This window comes from Aedes albopictus, chromosome 3 (assembly GCF_035046485.1).
Source record: "Aedes albopictus strain Foshan chromosome 3, AalbF5, whole genome shotgun sequence".
Classification (NCBI taxonomy): domain Eukaryota; kingdom Metazoa; phylum Arthropoda; class Insecta; order Diptera; family Culicidae; genus Aedes; species Aedes albopictus.
In genome coordinates this window covers 389,124,949-389,146,680 of record NC_085138.1, presented here as the reverse complement: position 1 = coordinate 389,146,680, position 21,732 = coordinate 389,124,949, and the positions used below count along the sequence as shown (strand labels likewise).

The following is a 21,732-nucleotide window of genomic DNA, read 5'->3' as shown; positions in this document are numbered from 1 at the left end:
AATGCTAATATATCATTCGAAGATAATATTTCTTTCAGTACTTGGAAAGCTTGTTTTGCTTCCTCATCCAAAAATATTGAAAAGTTTTTAGAATTGTTTTTGGAAATTTAGCGGTGGCCATCTTCCCCTCTTAAAAGTTTTGTCAAAGGCTTTGCAATTTTTGCATAGTCTTTCACAAAACGTCGGTAGTAACCAGAAAGTCCTAAAAAGGCTCGTAGATCCTTTAGATTCTTAGGTTCTGGGTACTTTCTGATGCATTCTACTTTGTTCATATTTGGCTTTAGACCACCTTCTGAAACAATGAAGCCGAGAAATTCGACCTCAGTCTTTAGAAATTCACATTTGTCGGGCTGTATTTTGAAATTTGCTTTTCGCAATGTTTCTAATACAATTTTTAGGTTTTTGAGATGCTCGTCAAGAGTTTTTCCAAATATTATTATGTCATCTATATAGACATAACATATTTTTCCAAGATGATCTCTGAGTATATCATCCATAACTCGTTGGAAAATAGAAGGAGCGTTTTTTAAGCCAAATGGTAAGCGAACGAATTCGTATTTACCATTATTAACTGAAAAAGCTGTTTTTTCTATATCTTTTTCTGACATTGGAATTTGGTGGAAGCCCGAGGCTAAATCCAAAGTCGTAAAAAAATTGTTTGCACCCAAGTTTGAAAGCACAGCGGAGGTGTCCGGTATGGGATACCTGTCGCTAATTGTTTTAGAATTCAGTTTCCTGTAATCAATCACCATTCTATATTTTCTTTCGTTTGAAGCGTCCAGCTTTTTCGGCACAATCCAAACTGGAGAGTTATAGGGAGACCGAGATGGTCTGATAATCCCATCATTCAATAATTTTTCTATTTGCCTATTAACTTCAGTTTTCAATGCCTGTGGGTAGGGATAAGATTTACTATAGATTGGGTTATCATCAGTGGTACGGATATCAGCTTTAATTTTTGTGGTAAACGGCAGTTTTTCGTCGGGGGGTTGAAGCAAATCTTGATAATCTTTGAGAATTTTTTCAAGTTCAGATTTTTGGTGCTCCTCAAGGTGTTCGTTGCGGATATTGATTTTGTTAACTTCTTGCAGTTTGTACTGAAGTAGGGGAATAACAAAATTACCTTCCAAAATTAATTTTTCTTTTGAAGTGTCAATGACAGCTTTAAGTTCTTTCAGGGTATCATGACCAATGACTGCATCGAAAGATTTTAACTTGTCCATATGAAAAAATTTCACGTCCAATTCAGAATAAGGCCTGAAAAATTTACCCATTGAATTCTTAGTTATTTTTAAATCTCCACCAACAGAAGAAACAGAGAATGGTTTTTTCACATCGTGAGAAATTTTGGCAAATTTCGGGTGAATAAAGTTTTTATTCGAACCCGTGTCGATCAATATTCGTAAGGGTTTTTCGGCTTCACCATAGTACAGGAAGTACGGCAAAGCAGAGTTCATTCTAAAAAATTTAACTCTGCTTCCCCTTCTTCTGGAATTTCATTTTGTTGACCTGCTTGCGCTTCTACTGTTCTGAGATAGCGTTCGAAGGTTTGAGTATGCTCGGGATAATATTCTTCATCGTCGGACGGAACAAAATCTGTCCTTTCGTTGACAGGGTCCTCAACATCTGGGTTTTGGTAGGACTCGGTGTAAGCATGATATAATCGCGGGCGTTTTAGTGGGGGGCGTTGCTGGTTAGAAAGCTGCGGTCTGTTAGAGTAGTTAACGTTTGCTGTACGCATAGATACAGGGGATAGACAAAATGATCGGGACAGGCAAAATTTTCACTTTTCAACAAATGTTCAATTAGCTGTAACTTTTCGAAAAATGCATCAAATATTTTCAAATTTTTACTGTAAGTTCTTCAACAAGTTGTGTATCAGTGGACAAAATTTGGAAAAGATCGGACAATTCTCCACGAAGTTATAAAGATTTTTGAAAATAGCTAAAATTATCCGATAGCCAACTTTGAGCTGTTATATCTCCGGATTCAATTAACCGATGGAAATGAAATTTTGACCATTAATGACTTATATAATGAGCTATGAAAAACCATTGACCTAACTTGATATTCTTAACACGGAAGAAAATTATAACGATTAGATTATTTTTCTAATAAAACACTGAATTATCCAAAACATCAATATCGTTTCAAAATTCAAGATGCAAATTATAGTTCATTTAGTTTCCCACTAATTGACTTACATATAAATGTGTTTTGAAGGAAAGTAACAACATAGCCGCCAATAAATTGAAAAAGTAATGGGATGCATATTAAAAATAGACCAATTTACTAAAAAATCGTGAAAAAAATAAAATCGCTATAACTTTTTCGCTTGTTAAAAATTACAAGTTAAGTCAAATGTTTTCCAGAGTTCATTATATAAGTCATGAATGGTCAAAATTTCATTGCAATCGGTTCATTGAATCCGGAGGTATAACAGCTCAAAGTTGGCTATCGGATAATTTTATCTTTTCCAAAAATCTTTATAACTTCGAGAAAAATTGTCCGATCTTTTCCAAATTTTGTCCACTGATACACAACTAGTTGAAGAACTTACAGTAAAAATTTGAGAATATTCGATGCACTTTTCGAAAAGTTACAGCTAGTTGAACATTTTTTGGAAAGTGAAAATTTTACCTGTCCCGATCATTTTGTCTATCCCCTGTACATCTGTATCTATTGGTGCAGGTGGGGCTCTGAATGGATTTCTTTGTACTTGAGGAGGTTGTGGTGGTGGTATGAAAGGTTGTCTAGGAGGTGGAAGTTGATAATGTTGAGTGTTCCGTTGTTGTTGAGGCATTGTATTGAATGGCATTCTTGGAGGATAATAGTTCATGTGAGGGATCACATTAGGCCTCATTGGGATTCTTTGTAAGTGTACTGGCTTCGGGGGTAGAAGTGGAATTAGATTTCGAGGTCTAGCAGGGGCCACCGGTATTTTATGATTTGTAATTGTTTTTCTGTATTCCAGATTTTGGAAAGATATGCAGTATGAATATGCGTTCGCTAGTGACTCAGGTTCGTAGTTCTTAAGGAACCGTCCTATGTCGCCATCTAGGCCGCGAATGAATGCGTCAACAGCCTTCCGGTTGTACATGTCAATCATAGCTTTCTTTGCTTCCGGATGGCTATACCTTCCATCCATGCAAATTGTATTTGCGATGAGGGACAATTGTCGATTCACTTTGTCGTAGTATTTTTCAAGGGTTTCTCCCTTTTGTTGACTACACATAAGCTGGTAGTCTAGTGTTTGTAGATCGCGTTTCTCAACATAGTAAGTGGTGAGAGTTCTTTTGATCATTTTCCAGTTAAGATTAACGTTAGATGCGACGAGCGCATCGTTTGCCTCGTCTTTTATCTTACGGCGAATAGATTTGCAGACGACGTAAAACTTATTTTTATCGTCGATGGAGCTTCGTGCGTTCGGTGTGTACAAAGCCACCAACGTTTCCGCGTCTTGGAGAAACATGCTCAGTTCATTAGGATCGCCGTTGAATATTGGCAATCCTTTAACAAGGTCAGGGATATCTTCGATCGAGTCGGGACTCACGGGAGTTCCGTCTGGATGTGCGAGATAAAGTGGAGGATCGGAATAATCCTCCTGATTAGTTTGAGCGCTTGCCTCAAGAGTTGCAAGTCTTGTTGTTAATGCTCGTATTTGGTCAACGATTTGTTCCATTTTGATATCTGCTTTATTAAATACACACGCGCGCACAAACTTTCACTCTGTAATTCGTTTTCAGAACTTCGTATTAAATAACTACGCACTCAATTAGTATTACGTTACGCGGTGATGTTATGTAGTGGAATTACTTAATAATACACTTTTCACTTTACACTTTTTTTCTTTTTTACCTGCAATAAAATTTGATTAGTATTACTTACAATATAATCCTGGACATTTCCTGGGGACACCAAGAAACTGCGGGATCCGTGGGGGCGCTTGTCCAGTCGGTTATCGAATCCTATTGTTCCCAACACTACCGGGTGTAGTCGAGATCGTTGGGTCGGCACCAGAAGTCGTGTATTATCCCCTTCTCGGCACGGTCGCGTTGGTCCTTTTCACAGAGAGCGAGTTGTCAGCTGCTCCAGCTACTGGTGGCGCGTTGTCCGTGCGGCTGCTAGCTGCGATCCGGGTGATGTTCTCAAATGAAGCGCAGGAATGTGATACTTCTAACGGTTCACACTTCCTGGTGCGTTGTTCTACGCAACTTAGCGTTCACGGGGCTCTAACGCTGTGAATCAGCTAAGTTTGATCTCGTGGCACTTTAAACACTTCACTTGATACTTGCACTTTGACTCCTGGTCCCTATTCGGGCGCCAGTAATTTTTCTCACTTAAGAGATTCTTAAAAAAAAATATTTCTTAGGAGCTTGTGCTCCGTCTTTATTCAATCTTCTGAAGGAACTGACAAATGATCTTAGCCTAACGGTATTTATAATCTGTGAGCGTGGGATCGATATCTGTTTGGTGAAACTAAAAGATGATGATCTTTGATTATTTTATCTGCACTCTGATGCACTGCGTATGGTCCTCCGTGGGATTGTTTATCAAATGCTCGACGATGGTGGTCTCGATATCAATGCTGAGATTTCCTGGATGCTGGTGTCTGGTCCGTATGATGGTTGCAAGTTTGTTGCATTTCGCCAATATGTTTATTAACTAGTTAACGCAATACTTTCTTTGGCAAAGTTTTAGGGCTTGATAAGATCTACCATTTAGAACTTTGGTTCCTATGATTAGTTGGCAATTTGGCCGCTAGAGGGACAATCAACAATTTGATGCGAAATTGCACTACAGAAACCATATCAGGTTGTCAAGCAAACGTTACGATATGCGACAGCTCAAGACCCTGATAATTTGGAAGGATAGTGTCTTCGGGAAAGTTGTTGGGTATGCCAATAACTTACTGACGATGAGTTGCGAGTTCGAAATTCCTCCACTGGGCGGCGCTAGTGAGCAAGTAAATTTTCAAAACCTCATATCTCAGAATCCCGATAACTTAGAAAGTTGGTATCTTTGGCAAAGTTGATCAGTATGACATAAACTTACATAAAAATCAACACTTGTTTCGTAATTCTGCCACTAGGTGGCGCTAGTGAACATGCTAATTTTAGAAATCTCATAGCTCAGAATCCTGATAATTTAGAAAGTTGGTGTCTTCGGCAAAGTTGATCAGTATGACATAAACTTACATAAAAATAAACACTTGTTTCAAAATTCTGCCACTAGGAGGCGCTAGTGAGCTTGCAAATTTTAGAAATCTCATAGCTCAGAATTCTGATAACTTAGGAAGTTGGTGTTTTCGGCAAAGTTGATCAGTATGACATAAACTTACATAAAAATAAACATTTGTTTCGCAATTCTGCCACTAGGGGGCTGTCCATAAACCACGTGGTCATTTTTTTGGGACTTCTCAACCCCCCCCCCCCGCGTGGTCATTAGTCCATACAATTTTTTTTTCTTCCATACAAAATGGTCATTGGCCGAAACCCACCCCCCCCCCCCCCCTCATGACCACGTGGTGTATGGACAGCCCCTAGGCGGAGTTTACCGGTTTTTTCGTCTTTTTTCGACTTTTTTGGCGGTTTTTCGGCTTGGCAAAACTAGTGTCGCTCCCTAGATAACTAAGAAAGTTGGTGTCTTTGGAAAAGTTGATCAGAGTGACATAAACTTACCTAAAAATAAACACTTGTTTCAATGTTCTGCCACTAGGAGGCGCTAGTGAGCTTGCAAATTTTAGAAATCTCATTGCTCAGAATCCTGATAATTTAGGAAGTTGGTGTTTTCGGCAAAGTTGATCAGTATGACATAAACTTACATAAAAATAAAACATTTGTTTCGCAATTCTGCCACTAGGCGGCGTTTACCGGTTTTTTTTCATCTTTTTTCGATTTTTTGGTGGTTTTTCGGCTTGGCAAAACTAGTGTCGCTCCCCCCGATAACTTATAAAGTTGGTGTCTTCGGAAAAGCTGATCAGAATGACATGAACTTACATAAAAATAAACACTTGTTTTAAAATTGTGCCACTAGGAGGCGCTAGTGAACTTGCAAATTTTAAAAATCTCAAAGCTCAGAATCCTGAGAACTTAGGAAGTTGGTGTTTTCGGCAAACTTGATCAGTATGACATAAACATACATGAAAATAAAGACTTGTTTCAAAATTCTGCCACTAGGAGGCGCTAGTGAGCTTGCAAATTTTAGAAATCTCATAGCTCAGAATCCTGATAATTTAGGAAGTTGGTGTCTTCGGCAAAGTTGATCAGTATGACATAAACTTACATAAAAATAAACACTTCTTTCAAAATTCTGCCACTAGGCGGCGTTTATTGCTCTTTCTTCGTTTTTTTTTTCGACTTTTTTGGGGGGTTTTCGGCTTAGCAAAACTAGTGTCGCTCTCTCCGATAACTTAGAAAGATGGTGTCTTTGGCAAAGTTGATCAGTATGACATAAACATACATAAAAATAAACAATTGTTTCGCAATTCTTTAATTTTTTAATTCTTTCAATTCGTCTAGTAGTTTCAGCTGGCTCACTCTTAAAAATTCCACGTAGAATTCCTTTCGAGACCGACTGACATCAAGGTATACAACTGATAAAATATGCATGCTGCCGAGGGGTAGAATTTCAAACCAAGTATCTCATCAATGAAGAATACAGTCTCTCCAAGATTGCAGAATTCTGAGCTATGAAATTTTCAAAATTTGCGTAATTACTGGTGCCACCTTAGAGGCACAATTCTGACACAAGTGTCCCATTTTGTGCAAGTCTATGTCATACTGATCAACTTTGCCGAAGACACCAACTTTCTAAGTTATCAGGATTCTGAGCTATGAGATTTCTAAAATTTGCATGTTCACTAGCGCCACCTAGTGGCAGAATTGCGAAACAAGTGTTTATTTTTATGTAAGTTTATGTCACTCTGATCAACTTTTCCAAAGATACCAACTTTCTAAGTTATCGAGATTCTGAGATATGAGGTTTTGAAAATTTACATGCTCACTAGCGCCGCCTAGTGATAGAATTGCGAAAGAAGTGTTTATTTTTTTGTAAGTTTATGCCATACTGACCAACTTTGCCGAAGACACCAACTTTCTAAGTTATCAGGATTCTGAGCTATGAGATTTCTAAAATTTGTATGTTCACTAGCGCCGCCTAGTGGCAGAATTGCGAAACAAGTGTTTATTTTTATGTAAGTTTATGTCACTCTGATCAACTTCTCCAAAGACACCAACTTTCTAAGTTATCGGGGGGAGCGACACTAGTTTTGCCAAGCCGAAAAACCGCCAAAAAAGTCGAAAAAAGACAAATAAACCCGGTAAACGCCGCCTAGTGGCAGAATTGCGAAACAAATGTTTATTTTTATGTAAGTTTATGTCATACTGATCAACTTTGCCGAAAACACCAACTTTCTAAGTTATCAAGATTCTGAGTTATGAGATTTCTAAAATTTGCATGTTCACTAGCGCCGCCTAGTGGCAGAATTGCGAAACAAGTGTTTATTTTTATTTAAGTTTATGTCATACTGATCAACTTTGCCAAAGACACCAACTTTCTAAGTTATCGGGATTCTGAGATATGAGGTTTTGAAAATTGACTTGCTCACTAGCACCGCCCAGTGGAGGAATTTCGAACTTCGCAACTCATCGTCAGTAAGTTATTGGCGTACCCAACAACTTTCCCGAAGACACTATCCTTCCAAATTATCAGAATCTTGAGCTGTCGCATACCGTAACGTTTGCTTGACAACCTGATATGGTTCCAGTAGTGCAATTTAGCATCAAACTGTTGATGGTCCCTCTAGCGGCCAAATTGCCAACTAATCATATGAACCAAAGTTCTAAATGGTAGATCTTATCAAGCCCTAAAACTTTGCCGAAGAAAGTATTGCGTTAACTCTTGACACACTCGAGATAATAGGCCACACCCCTTGGTTTGATTGCTTTTTTTAAAAATAAGTGGTCGTCAGTGGGTGGTTTATTAAATATAAATTTGAAAATATAAATTAAATAAACGAGACATTAGGAAGAAAGTGTGCGAAATGAGTAACTTAACCCTTGTAGAAACAATAGGAGAAAGCAGAAAAAAAATCTACGACAATCCCATGTGAATAACACCGGTCATACAGAATTGGAGGTTCGACATTATTTAGAAAAACAACCCAACAATAGGGGAGATTTTTCCAATATTACACATTTTTTATTCATAGCTCTATTATACACATTCTTATATATTTAAAACATATTCATCAACATGTAATCTGGATCGTTTGGTATACGCATCCTTCCTCCCCTGTAAATTCGAGAAGTACCTTGCCGAAAGAAAATATTCTGTACTCCAAGTATTTCGAAGAACACTTTGCGCGTAAATACAACGCAATATACCTGGCCGCTTTGATGTAGGGTAGGTAATCAAAAGTTGAACTAAATAGCGGCTTTCCGAAGTAGCGCAAATTTTGAGTGATTTTTTCTCCCACATGGAAATAATTTACTACGGCAAAATCTTATGTACATGAAAGCCACGGGTATAAGCTTTCTTGTAAGTGCTAAAACGTTTGTATTTACACCGAATTTCATTGAAAAATTCGATTATTCGTCAACAGTGATTTTAATCTTAATTTGAACCATCATAATCATAATTTGAACCAATTTTAATCTTAATTTGAACTACTGGCAGCAGCAGCTCGAGCATCTCCCACAACAGCCAATTTCGTGCTGAACAATAGAAAAACACATGTATCTGCTTATTCCCATAACTATTTTTCATTAGGCAGTGGAATTTCAACTAAGAATGTTCTAAACTCTTCAGGAACTTGGAAACAAAATTTTGAATTTTTCATCCCCCAAGCGTAAACAAAACAACCACTAGCGCATTCTACCGGCCAACACTGGAAGCTCGCCCCCGTTTACTAGTTGAAATCTGAGAGTTGAAATTAAGATTACAAATGGTTCAACTTAAGATAACATTCTCCATGTAAGAATTACTTAAATTTGATAATTTTATGACAAATAATGCGGAATATGATTCAGTTTGTCAATTCTACGATAAATAAGCTTTCATTTGACGTGTTCACATATTGCGTGTGATACAATGTATGAGCTGTACGAGTGCACCAAAAATGTGCTTTCTCTGGGGGGAAATGGGATGAAATCACAGTGATTTTTCAATTGCCTGTTTTCCATGACAAAAACGCTTTTTTCAATGCTTTTAAAGTCCATGTTATCAGGTTATATTACGGAAAGCTGTTTAATATCTTTTTGGGGACAATATTTGCCTAAAAAGTACGTCGTTTTAATGAATTTTGAAATGGTTCAAATTAAGATTACAATTTGACTAGTTCAAAGTTTGATTTCTTACCCTATGTGTCCTGATATGTTGCAAGCATCAATATTGACAAGAAAAGTAACACGATTGCTTTCCAGGGTGATTCCGCGTACTGGCTGCGTATGTATAAGATTAGATTTGAGTAGTTATGATTTTTCAAAGATGCTTTGACTGTACCTAACTCAATTCAGATATCATAAAAACCTGAGAGAGAGGAGACAGCTGGCTTCGATTGCGTGCTACTTAATGTCAAGGAGGACCTGTCACCGCGAACCGAGCTGAAAATCGCACATTGATGGTGTGGAGTGGCCAAATATCCAAAAGATCTTATTAAAATTTCGCTCCGTTTGTTGTAATTATAAAAGATAAAATATCAATGATCAATTTTCCTCGACCAGCGCAACGAATCCATTTATTTTCCATGCTCTGTCGCAACGAACTCAATATGCAAATCATTTTTGGCCAATAATATATTTTCAAACCATTGTGCGGCCCACAAAGTTGTAAAAAGAAGTAAGAAGAAGACATGTCAACATCGTGGCTGTCAGTGAGCTGTCTCCTCTCTCTCAGATAAAAACACTACAGTTATTTTTTTTTTTGTAAAAACAAACTTTAATCATACCGATAAAAATCTAAAAAACTGAAGTCGAGCTGCCAAGTTTCATCAATTAAAATGGGCGGTATGCAGGACTGTCATATTGTAGGTTCTTCGTTATAGAAAAAGCAAGTGTTGGATGTTAAAATACAACAAATGTTGTATGAAGTGCCAAAAAAAGAGAGTGGGCTCATTATGTACTTTCACAAATACGCAGTCTACTTCAAGCGCATAAAATCTGCTTCCAACAAAATATTCATATACCAGTACATATATAAAATATCGCAATATATATTAAGATTTCCGATTGATGCTTTGTAACTAAAAGGTTGTGACTGAGTATAGAATTAGCTAATGTTAAAATACACGTTTATGAAAAAAAGATTGCGCAAACTTATCGCAGACTGTTAGAAGACAGCTTCTACTATGACCAGGATTCAAGAGTTTTGACCTACGCGAAGTTGTAAAGGAGACAACTACGTAATAAATGTGTTGGAAATGCAAGGGATGTAATTATTCAATAAACCTAATTATTAAAAAAGATGCTCAAAATCTCAAATTCAGATAAATTTCTTGCGAGAAAGTCAACATGGATATCGAAGAGATGGATATTATTTTAAATAAAAATTCAACGCACAAGTCATACAGTAAGCAACAAACACATAATTTAAAAAAAGATTGCTTGAATTCCGAGATTAAATACAATCATACATTATTGGGAAAATAATATCTTTAAACGCACCAAAACTGGTACAAATCTTCAAGGGACTTATTTATTTGAGTTCAATTTTTACTAACAGTTTTCAGTCTTATCCAAAACCCCTTCTTTCAAAATATGAGCACAGATTATTATACTGAATAAGATTTGCAATAACACCATAGAAATAAACAAAATATTGCGATGATTTACGGAAGTGCAAAAAACCGATGGTACGGATAGAATAGAGACCACCGGTGCGGAAAGGCGACCGATCATTATTTTACTCACATGGAAATGACCGACCGGTGCGAAAATGGGTGGATAACGAAATTAAAAATCGTTAACGACATGCTGTTGCGTGTGTAGTGTTAAGCCCACGAGTGGGCTTGGTCTAAACGCGAGAGAGCGCACGAGCCTACGGATAGAGACCGTACTTTGCGAGTCTCTATATTCTAAGCCCTGCTACGAACCGTACGTAAACTTTTCGCTTTCGAGCCCTACTTAGCAGCGACCGGTGCGGTTCGCTTCTTTGTTCGGGGCTCTAGTTAACGTTAAAACGCTTGATTGAGCCCATGAGTGGGCTTGGTCAAAGTGGATTAATATGGCTATTTATAATCCAAAATGCTTCCTCAATATCTGAATTCACAATTTTATCGCTAGTACATACTTAATACACCATAAAAACGTGTTAAAACTTTTTGGCCATGAATTGGACCCTGTTACTCCAGTGTGCGATGGAGGAATCAATAGTGACGTGGACAAATACCTTCTCGTGATCTACGATGGGTGTTACGACATCATCGTTCTAACCAAAACGAGGTTAGACTCAAGACCTCTGTCTGGGCAGATTTTTGGTACGGAATACTAAGTTTGTCACTGCGATCGTGGACCTTGAGACAGTCGCAAATCAACTGATGGCGGCGTTCTCATCGCTACCAAAAAGATTTTCTATGCTAGAGTTATGAACAATGACGATTGAGATACATAGTGTGCAACATTTCGTGAGTTCTCGAAATGTCGCCCGGTTACTCCACTGCTCCTGTCCAATTGATCAAACATGTGAATCATCATTCTTCATTAGTCCTCACACTCGACGATCATTGTTCGATATATCTTTTTTGATGACATTTCTCGGTGAACGAATAAAACAATATCGTTTTTTTGCGTGACGTTTCGACCTAATCACTTTTCACAGAAGCAATTCGATCGCCGCAGCTGATGCTACCTCCTATCCAGCAGGGAGATCACGTACCACTCCATCATTGTTCTAATTCCCGTTGGTTGGTTTGGAAAACCACCGTTATGTTTCCCGTTCACAAGAAAGGTAACCGAAGTAACGTCTGTAACTACCGTGGTATCACATCACTGTGCGCAATCTCCAAGCTGTTTGAACTTATGGTTATAGACCCAGTTCTCGCCCACTGTAAACAGTATCTGAGTGACGATCAACATGGGTACATCTCAGGCAGAATAACCTCGACTACCCTCTTGTGTCTTTCCTCGTACATTGCGGAAAGCTTTGCAGGGAGAGCTCAAACGGATGTCACCTATACCGCTTTTTCACCGTCGAAGGCTCCGTATCAAATGAGTTTCTGGCTCCATCTGGTATCCCACAAGGGGGCCATTACTTTTTCTACTATATTTTAGTGACGTCAACTACGCAAATAAAGGCCTTACCCAAGTAACCAAGAGTTCAGATAAAAGGGTACTTTATAAGCTAAGCAGCTTGTTCGAGGTTGCTCATTAGCCTTCTAAGCAGCTTCATTTTTAAGTTTGCGTAAGATTTTCGACTGGAAGTTTAATGTTTTGGAGATTTTGGCTTTCTCAGTCTAGGGAATCCAAACGATTAAATTGGCATTGCCCGACGTTTCGGCCTAATTTATTTGGCCTTTTTCAAGGGTAAAGCTGTCTACCGTTTTTTGTTATAATTTATAACTAGTGCCACAGTTTCTTTTGGAGCTTCTTGTAGCATTTCTAAACATATGGATTTTAGGCGAATTTTTGCAATAATTCATATGTTTAGAAATGCTACAAGAAGCTCCAAAAGAAACTGTGGCACTAGTTATAAATTATAACAAAAAACGATAGACAGCTTTACCCTTGAAAAAGGCCAAATAAATTAGGCCGAAACGTCGGGCAATGCCAATTTAATCGTTTGGATTCCCTAGACTGAGAAAGCCAAAATCTCCAATTCATTTTTAAGTAATTTTGGAACTTGAAAGTTCACATTAGCACGCTGGGTAGCCTTCTAAGCAGCTTCTGATAGAAATTTGACAAAATTCATGCAGAAACAAAAATGTGTTTTTTAGAATCACAACCCCACCCTGTTGTTGGTGGGTTTGTGATTCATGTCTGGAAATTGCTCCTGATAATTATATTTTTTCACACATGTCGCTGCTATGTAGATTTGAACTGGATCCTCCTGCGTGATGGCCTGCCGACTTGCCGCTGCGCTGCTGAAGACACTTGACAAAGTCAAGCTAACTTCACTACTGTACAAATGAGAAAAAACTAACTGCAGACAGAAAATCGGTTCAAGTAAGACTTTACCTGCTGTTCACTCAATCGCAACTGTAGTACATACTGTGGTAGAGCGTAGGGTAGGGGTCACACAGCGACCATCGGTTCGAATCCGATGGACGGCATTTTGTTTTGCTCAAGCCCAGTATTCATTAATTTGATAAATTCATATTTGTCTTTATTCGTGTATGCTTAAGCAGTTGTTTTCTGTAAAAGAAATAAATTTAATCTTCATTGAAACACTATGCTATCGAGCTGAACTTCTATGAACTTGAAAGTTCCGACAAAGTTCCGAGCATCTTAAGCAGCTTTAAAGTTCCGCGAAGTTCAGATAAAGTTCCGAATGGAACTTTCTGGCTGCTTAAGAGGCTAACAATGAACCTTGCCGAAACTTGTGACCGAAGTTCCAGCAAGGCTCATCGTTAGCCTCTTAAGCATCCAGAAAGTTCCATTGGGAACTTTATCTGAACTTCGCGGAACTTAAATGTGCATTTTGTCATGGGAAGCGGAACTTTTGGTTGGTTGGGTAAGCTATAATTCGCGAACGATTTGAAAATCTTCTTTAAGATTTGCTCTGTTTCTGATTTGTGTTCAAGAGAGAGCGGAGTAAAACGACTTTAACTAAATAAATATTGACTCAGTCTAATGTTCAGCATTATTGACGTAGGACTACATCTGTTTTTACCGACAATCAGCACTCCCAAATCGACCCATATCTGTTTAAACAGTAAGTGTAGCCGGATTTGACAGTCACCATAAAATTAAAGTTGTAAATATGTAAATAATGCTTGTTTGATCATGAAACTGTTCATTCGGAATAATTTCATCATCATCAGAAAACAGCAAATCAATGATGAAGATCAAACTTATGCCTGAAGTGAAAAAAAAACACTAGGAAACACAACATTTTCCGATCGATTTGCCAATCATGTCACCTTCCAGCACTCGAGTTTCCACGAAACTCTCGAATGAAGAAATTTAACGCAACGTCACCCATCCCTTACAGTCAAAATTCAATGATTCGAAAATAACAAACCTTTTCAGCGCTATCAGCAACAGGAAACTGCCGGTAAACTGCCGTCACACATCATCCTAAAAACGTGGGATTCGTTCCGTTCCGGTGCGCTTCTTTGTACTTTTGGTCTGTGAAACTTTCACACCCTTTTTTTTTCGGCAACAAACAACCCGTCGAACACCGGTTTACTCCTCTTCTTTTTTCTTCCTGGAGCCAGAGGCTCAACAACTTGTACACAAACTCTTCAAGAAACAGCAGCTACGCAACAATTCACACTGTGACTAGAGATTGGGGAGAGAAGGAAAAAAGACGATCGATAACAGCCGCCCCCATTACCGTCCGAGCATCATCTTCTTCATCATCACCATTAGTAGGATTTTCTCGTCGGTCGTCGTCGTCGTCGTCATTGCACTGTGAGCCTGTGATTTCTTCCCGGCAACATCTTTCGATATCACTTTCTCGGCAATCAACAACTCAATTTATCATCGTCGCTCACTCACTCACTTCGACTCCGACTCCACGCCGCTCTTCAATCCCGGTGTGACATTTCGCTTGAAAGTTCTGCTCTATTTCCTGGGTTCGCTCTACTACTGGCGGCTGGTACTAGGTAATGGAACTAAATGGACCACGTTGCCCTTTGGAATGGAAGATGCGACCTTCTCGTCTCCCTTGATGGCACTTCATTTCTTATTCATTTGCGTGGTTTGACCGAGGAAGCTCTGAGTGTGCCGACAAGTCACACTTTTAATTCCGTGCCACACAAAACTTTGCAAGTAAAACTTTAGCTTACGTCCTCCGTGGGGTGGGATCCCTAGTGGGAAATAACCATAGAAATATAGTATGTCGTACTGTTGTGGTACCGTGGTGGATACAGTTGTGATTGCAATAAAAAACTAATCAAACTACAATATGGCAAACGGTAACGATTGAACGTATCATAAAACCTGTTCCAAAATTGCACCAACATGCATAAAACTATACATTATATAGTTTTTATAAAGTGAAAATGATTAACGATACTCTGTATCGTAAAAACTGAAAATGAATATTGAAGCAACACGTTTTGCTGTATGGTTAAATAATTTCGTTGTTTAATACGGTCACAATATAAAAGGTATTTACGGTTATGTACGTTAACATAGATGGTAACCATATTTAAGATGTTAAGTTTTTTTTTCTGAAATTTTACAAAATTTTAATCATCATACTGTTTATAGTTGTATAACTGTTTGTTCGTGAATAAGCATTGAAAAATACATCCAATCCAATTAAACAACCATAAGCCATATACTTACAATACAATTTATAGTTGTGAAAAATATCGTACATCGTAACTGTTGAATTTGCAGTAACGTAATTTACTTCTGTGGTATTACAATTAACATTTCATTGTTTTGGTGCGGATTACATTCCTAACAGAAAACGGTATATTTCGTTACTTTTTAATTACCATAAAAGAGGCGAATGAACCTAGGTTTAAAACCTCTATAATAAAAAAAAAAAAAAATACCATAAAAGCAACTGTGAGCAATAGTATGTTACATTTCAGCACCGTTATGTACTGTATTTCCATGATTCTTTTCAACCCGGGATACCACCGAAGGAACAGGACGTCCACTAGCCGGTTCCGACCCAGATCACTTATTCTCACGGTTCCATTTTTTCTTGTTCTGCTTCTTTTTCTTCCTCTTGTGAAATTCTAGAGCATGTTTTCGCTTCGTGCACCATCCCTCGGAGCATACTTCGCGCGCGTATCCACAGTCGAAAGCGGACGGACGGTGAAATGGTTTTCAATTTCGCTCTAGAGTGGCACTGGAAAGCTCAAGCTCCTCTCCACGGCACGGCACACGGTTTGGCCTGTGTTTATGTTGATGATATTACCATTTTTATTTCGTTTCACTTATTCATTCCAAACGGCATGTAAATTATCTCGAGCAAACTTTAACGTCAGCCGAAGGTTTTTCGTTTTTTTATCCTTTGAGCGTAAATTGGACAAACAGGCTATTCGAGAGTTTTTCTCCGCTTGATGTTTTTCTCCACGAAGCGTTTTCACGTGTTTTGTCGGAAATACCCCTCGAGACTTTGAACTAACACGCACCAGAGCACTGAATTCGACATTTCTATGGGCTTCAGATGTTTTGCGACAGTTCATTGGATAACGCGTACCAGGAGAAATTGACAAAGCAAAATTGGAAATGAGACAATTTACAACTCAATTTTATAAATTTTCAGTAATGAGAAAACATTCCATTTACCACAAAATTTCAATCCTTGAACATTCCCAGTAACCATAAGCACTACATTTTTTCTTTATTTTTTAAGCTAATAGAGCTTTAACTCGGCCAATATAGAGCACGTTGGTTCTACAATAGCACTATATTAGCACGCAATGTGAATAATACTGCCTTGTGGCTACTTGGGAAATGTGAATGGTAGGATAATATTTTTTCAACTAATTTGCTCAATTGTGCCATAATTATCTATGCAGGATTCACTTTCTGCAAATTTACATTTTTGTAACACTAACATATAAATATAAACATGTAAATTTACAAAAAAAAAATCTGACAACTAAAATTCTGCTTAAAACATCACATTATTTAAGCTTTCCTGAAATAGACATAAAAGCATTAAAAAGATGTAAACTTGAACATCACAGATGTAATTTTACATCTTTCAGAACTATATTGAAAACACCGTTGAAATTCCCATGTAAAATTCAGTGTGAAATCATGCACGTAGAGAATTTTATACACATATATTTTTGTGTATTTACGTCATATAAAACTTCAAGAACATCATGTAAGTTTTCGAGAATGTTCATATAACCGGAAGGGATTTATAATTACATGGGTGCACGATTTTACGCTGAATTTAATCCAGAAATAGTGAACAGTGAACAGTCTGAAAACATTGTTTTTTTTTACCTTTTCAATCATTTACATCAAGCAATTAAAACTTACGTCACTGATGTAAAATGACCTTCTTTGGATTGACGATAATAATGAAACCTGTTATTTTTCGGTAGGCAATACCAGTTTTTTTAACTTTATTTTCTTAAAATAGATCAAATGAAGAAATTTTGAAATAATAATTCCTTTATGAGAAAAATTGTTTCATTTCCAATAAATCGCTTTTCAGTTCGTGATGGTATGATCTGAGCATTCTATGGGTACATCGAATCTACTGCCTTCGCTTAACATACCCCAACGCCGGAAGCCAACCAAATATCCCTTATTCATTAAATTCATACGCGTCGAAGGTACCAACAGCAATCACTCCTGCCCATGTTGTTCGCCGCAAAACATCACCTCCACTCCGAAAGGCAGTTCCTTAACTCGTCAAAAAGGTATGTATCGCTAACGAGAACTCGATTAGGGCTCCCCCTTCTCAAAACCACCCTCAACCACACCAACTCAAAACAACTCAGCCCCCCACAGCCCCAAGGCTAAATCACACACCGAATGATTTTTTCGCAGCTTGGGTGCTCCCAAGCTACCTCCGTATCTACGCGCGATAAACTCACGCGTGTACGATCGTACTCGCACCACTCCGTGTGTGTGGAACAATTTTCCGCAATTTCCCACAAAACGTTCAAAAACGGGCCCGACGAACACACCGAGAGGTCCTCCAACGCGCGAAAGAATTCCGTGACACGACGCGACCGAAGTTAAAGTTGTACTAAATCCTTGAGCTCGGCAGTCGGCAGCACCAAGCGCCAAGCTCCCAAGCACACGGCCAAGGATTGTGTGTGCTTGGGCAGGCAGCAGGAAACTTCCCGCCCCCTCACGTTAGGTTCCCATCGCACCCCCCATCATCGTCGTCGTCAGCTGCTCCTGCTGGTCGGGTGGATGCGAAGGAAATCAACAACACACCCGACCCGAGATTATGGACTCTCCAATGGGGAGTGAGATTTTCCTCCATCGTTCGGTGTTGCTTCTCTGAGTGGGTTGGATTTTCCGGAACAGTGAGGGTAGTATTGACAAATATGGGAGAGTTTGTAGTTTGAAGCTCAATTGACAGCATGTGGTGGACATGAGAAAGAGCAACACGAGAGTTTTCGAGAAAATCTCAGAGTTGTGAAAATAATTTGGAGAGTATTTTGATAGCACTCTTCGAGATCCAAAGATTACCGGACGCAAAAGAAATTTTGGCGCTAGTATCGCTTGAAATAAATTTTGAATGCGCGATGTTGCAGTTGGAACGATGAAACATTTATAATTGTGATGAAAAAAACTGTAACAACAGTCCGCGTTTGCAACTTCTGGCATCATTTGATTTATTAAGTCCTACGTCAAACTGAATCGACAATTCCTCACCACAGCACTCGGTTCGTGGTTCTCCATCCTTGGCTGTGTCCTACATTTGCCAGATCTTTCAAAACCTAGTCCACCAACCTTGCACGCAGCCCTCCAGATTTTTTGTACCACCCAGATCTCTTACAAACACCAGCTTTGCAGGGTTGTTGTCCGGTATTCTTTCATCATGCTCTGCCCACCGTTTCCTTCCGACTTTGGCCACCTTCTAGACGCTGGGTTCTCTGTAAAGCGCAGTAAGCTCGTGGTTCTTCCTTCTCTGCCAAACACCATTCTCGTGCACTCCGCTGCAGTTCGTCCATAACACGCGTCGCTCGAAAACTCCCGAGTGCATGCAGGTTCACCTCGAGCATGGCCCATGTCTCGCATCCGTAGAGGACCACCAGGATCAGCATCTTTTACATGGTCTACTTGGTGCATGGATGAATCTTTTCAGACCGCAGCTTCTTCTGGAGTCCACAGTAGGCACGACTTCCACTGATGATGCACCTTCGTATTTCAGGGCTAGCATTGTTGTCAGCCGTCAGTAAGGATCCAAAGTAGACGAACTTCTCCACCACCTCCAAGGTATCTCCGTCTATCGTCACATTACTACCTAGACGGACCCGGTCGTGTTTGATTCCGCCTACCAGCATGTACTTTGTCTTAGCCGCATTCACCAGCAGTCCGACCTTTGCTGCTTCGCGTTTAAGGCGGGTGTACAGCTCTGCCACCATTCCAAATGTTCTTGCAATAATGTCCATGTCGTCCGCAAAGCACACAAATTGTCCGGATTTTGTGAAAATCGTTCCCCGGCTGTTGAGCCCGGCTCGTCGCATCACATCTTCCAGAGCGATGTTGAAGAGTAGGCATGAGGGTCCATCACCTTGTCGCAGTCCCCGGCGAGATTCCAATGAACTGGATAGTTCACCCGAAACCCTTACGCAGTTTTGCACACCGTCCATCGTTGCTTTAATCAGTCTAGTACATGGTTTCCCAAACTGTGGGTCGCGACCCCCCAGGGGGGTCGCCGACCTTCATCCAGGGGGTCGCGAGGGACAGTAAAATATTTTACTGTAATAGACAACAAATGAGGAAATCTATGGGGGTCGCGAAAACTACGTCTGCTGGCAAAAGGGGGTCACGTGACCTGAAAGTTTGGGAACCTATGGTCTAGTCAGCTTCCCAGGAAAGCCGTTTTCGTCCATGATTCTCCATAGCTCAGCGCGGTCGATACTGTCGTATGCCGCTTTGAAGTCGATGAACAGATGATGCGTTGGGACCTGGTATTCACGGCATTTCTGAAGGATTTGCCGTACGGTGAAGATCTGATTCGTTGTCGACCGGCCGTCGGTGAAGCCGGCTTGATAACTTCCCACGAACGCATTCGTTTTAGGTGACAGACGACGGAAGATGATCAGGGATAATACTTTGTAGGCAGCATTCAAAATAGTTATCGCCCTGAAGTTCTCACAATCCAAATGGTCGCCTTTCTTGTGAATGGGACAGATTACCCCTTCCTTCCATTCATCCGGTAGCTGTTCGGTTTCCTAAATCCTGACTACCACCCGGTGCAGACAGGTGGTCAACTTTCCTGGACCCATCTTGATGAGTTCAGCTGCGATATCAACCTTACCAGCTCCTTTTTTGGTTTTGAGCTGGTGAATGGCATTCTTAACTTCTCTCAGCGTGGGAAATGGCTCATCCGTCCTCTGCTGCATTAGCATCGTCGTTTCCTCCGTTGCCGTGGTCTTCCGTTCCTACGTTCTCCACGCCATTCAGGTGCTTATCGAAGTGCTGCTTCCACCTTTTGATCACCTCACACTTGTCCGTCGATTGGCTTCTATCCTTATCCCTACATATTTCGGCTCACGGTACGAAGCCGTTGTGGGATGCGTTGAACTTCTTGTAGAACTTCCGTGTTTCTTGGGGACGGCACAGCAGTTCCATTTCTTCGCACTCCATTTCTTTCAGGCGGCGCTTTTTCTCTCAAAAAAAGCGGATCTGCTGTTACCGCTTCTGTTTGTAACGTTCCATTTCTGCCGGGCACCTTGCTGCAGCATAACTGCCCGTGCTGCGTTTATCTCCTCCAAAACCGTTCTGCACTCTTCGTCGAACCATTCGTTCCGTCGATTCCTTCCACGTACCCGATGGTGCTCTCGGCTCGGCTGCGTCGTTGATGGCTGCTTAAATTATACTCCAGCAGTCCTGTAGAGGGGCCACATCGAGCTCGCCCTCGTTTGGCAACACTGCCTCGAGATTCTGCGCGTATGCTCTAGACTAGATTGTAACACAAAAATGTTCGGGCTGAAGTTCGATTTTCACCGGAGTCGATGTTAGCGCCACGATAGGGCCTGACGTCGATAATGTAGGAGAAGTGCCGTCCGTCAATCAGAACGTGATCGATTTGTGATCCCGTCTTCTCTGGTGACCTCCAGGTGCAACGATAACAGAGACAGTGTTGGAAAAAGGTGCAACGTATGGCCATGTTATTAGAGGTGGCGAAATCAATCAGTCGAAGGCCGTTCTCGATCGTCAGCTGGTGAGCGCTGAACTTTCCAATTATCGGTCTAAATTCCGCCTCTTGGACAACCTGAGCGTTCAAGTCTCCTATGACATCGCGTTTTGGGCAACTAAGTATCGTACTCGCGTTAGTTGTTCAACTAAAGGTCCAACTAAAAAGAAACTCCAGGTCCGTTCGCAGGGCGTAAAAGGAGATGATGATTAACCTGGGCTTGTTAGGGGAATATCTGTAAGTAAAAAGAAAATCGCGTTAAGTACTGTTCCTTTGAATTCCACTAAGAATTTGCATCCTTTGACAGATACGTATTTCGACCTCAACTGTAAGGTCGTCTTCAGTGTCTTGTACTTGACTCGACTAAAAAAGGAGAGATTTTTCGTATTTTCAGCACGAGGCGGGGAAGGGGTCGCCTGCTATATAGAGATTGGATAATGGGAAGGGTTTAACCTCAAAACCGCTTCCTTGGCCAAGCTCTGGATGTCTACATATAAAGGAACTCATCGTTATGGGGCTTGATGAAACCTGTTGATCTCAAAGTTGGTCTCACATATTTCCAAACCACGACCAAATTTCAGGCAGTTTGTCCGATAAAACCCCTCGTGTCGGAAATAAATTTGCCGATAATACTCAAAGGATGTACGGAAAATAAATTTCCAATTGTTTTGATCACGTATACATGTATGGAGATTCTATTCTGTGACACAAAATATTTTTTTTGCGCTCTGTTACATACAGGAGAATTTCCTATGTGATTTAAGA

At 40.0% G+C, this 21,732-nt stretch overlaps 1 long non-coding RNA gene across 2 annotated transcripts in view; it reads right to left on the bottom strand.

Annotated features, from left to right (window-relative positions):
* Positions 1 to 18,050, bottom strand: part of LOC134289685 (uncharacterized) — a 153,694-nt gene extending 135,644 nt beyond the window's left edge. The window contains exons 1-2 of one of the 2 annotated variants that reach the window (XR_009998617.1): positions 17,363 to 18,050; positions 14,179 to 14,438 (exon numbers count right to left, since the gene is read on the bottom strand). This is a non-coding gene — a long non-coding RNA (uncharacterized LOC134289685). The remainder of the gene's footprint in view (positions 1 to 14,178; positions 14,439 to 17,362) is intronic. The other variant, XR_009998616.1, reaches the window with a different exon arrangement.
* Between the last annotated feature and the right edge of the window lie 3,682 nt (positions 18,051 to 21,732).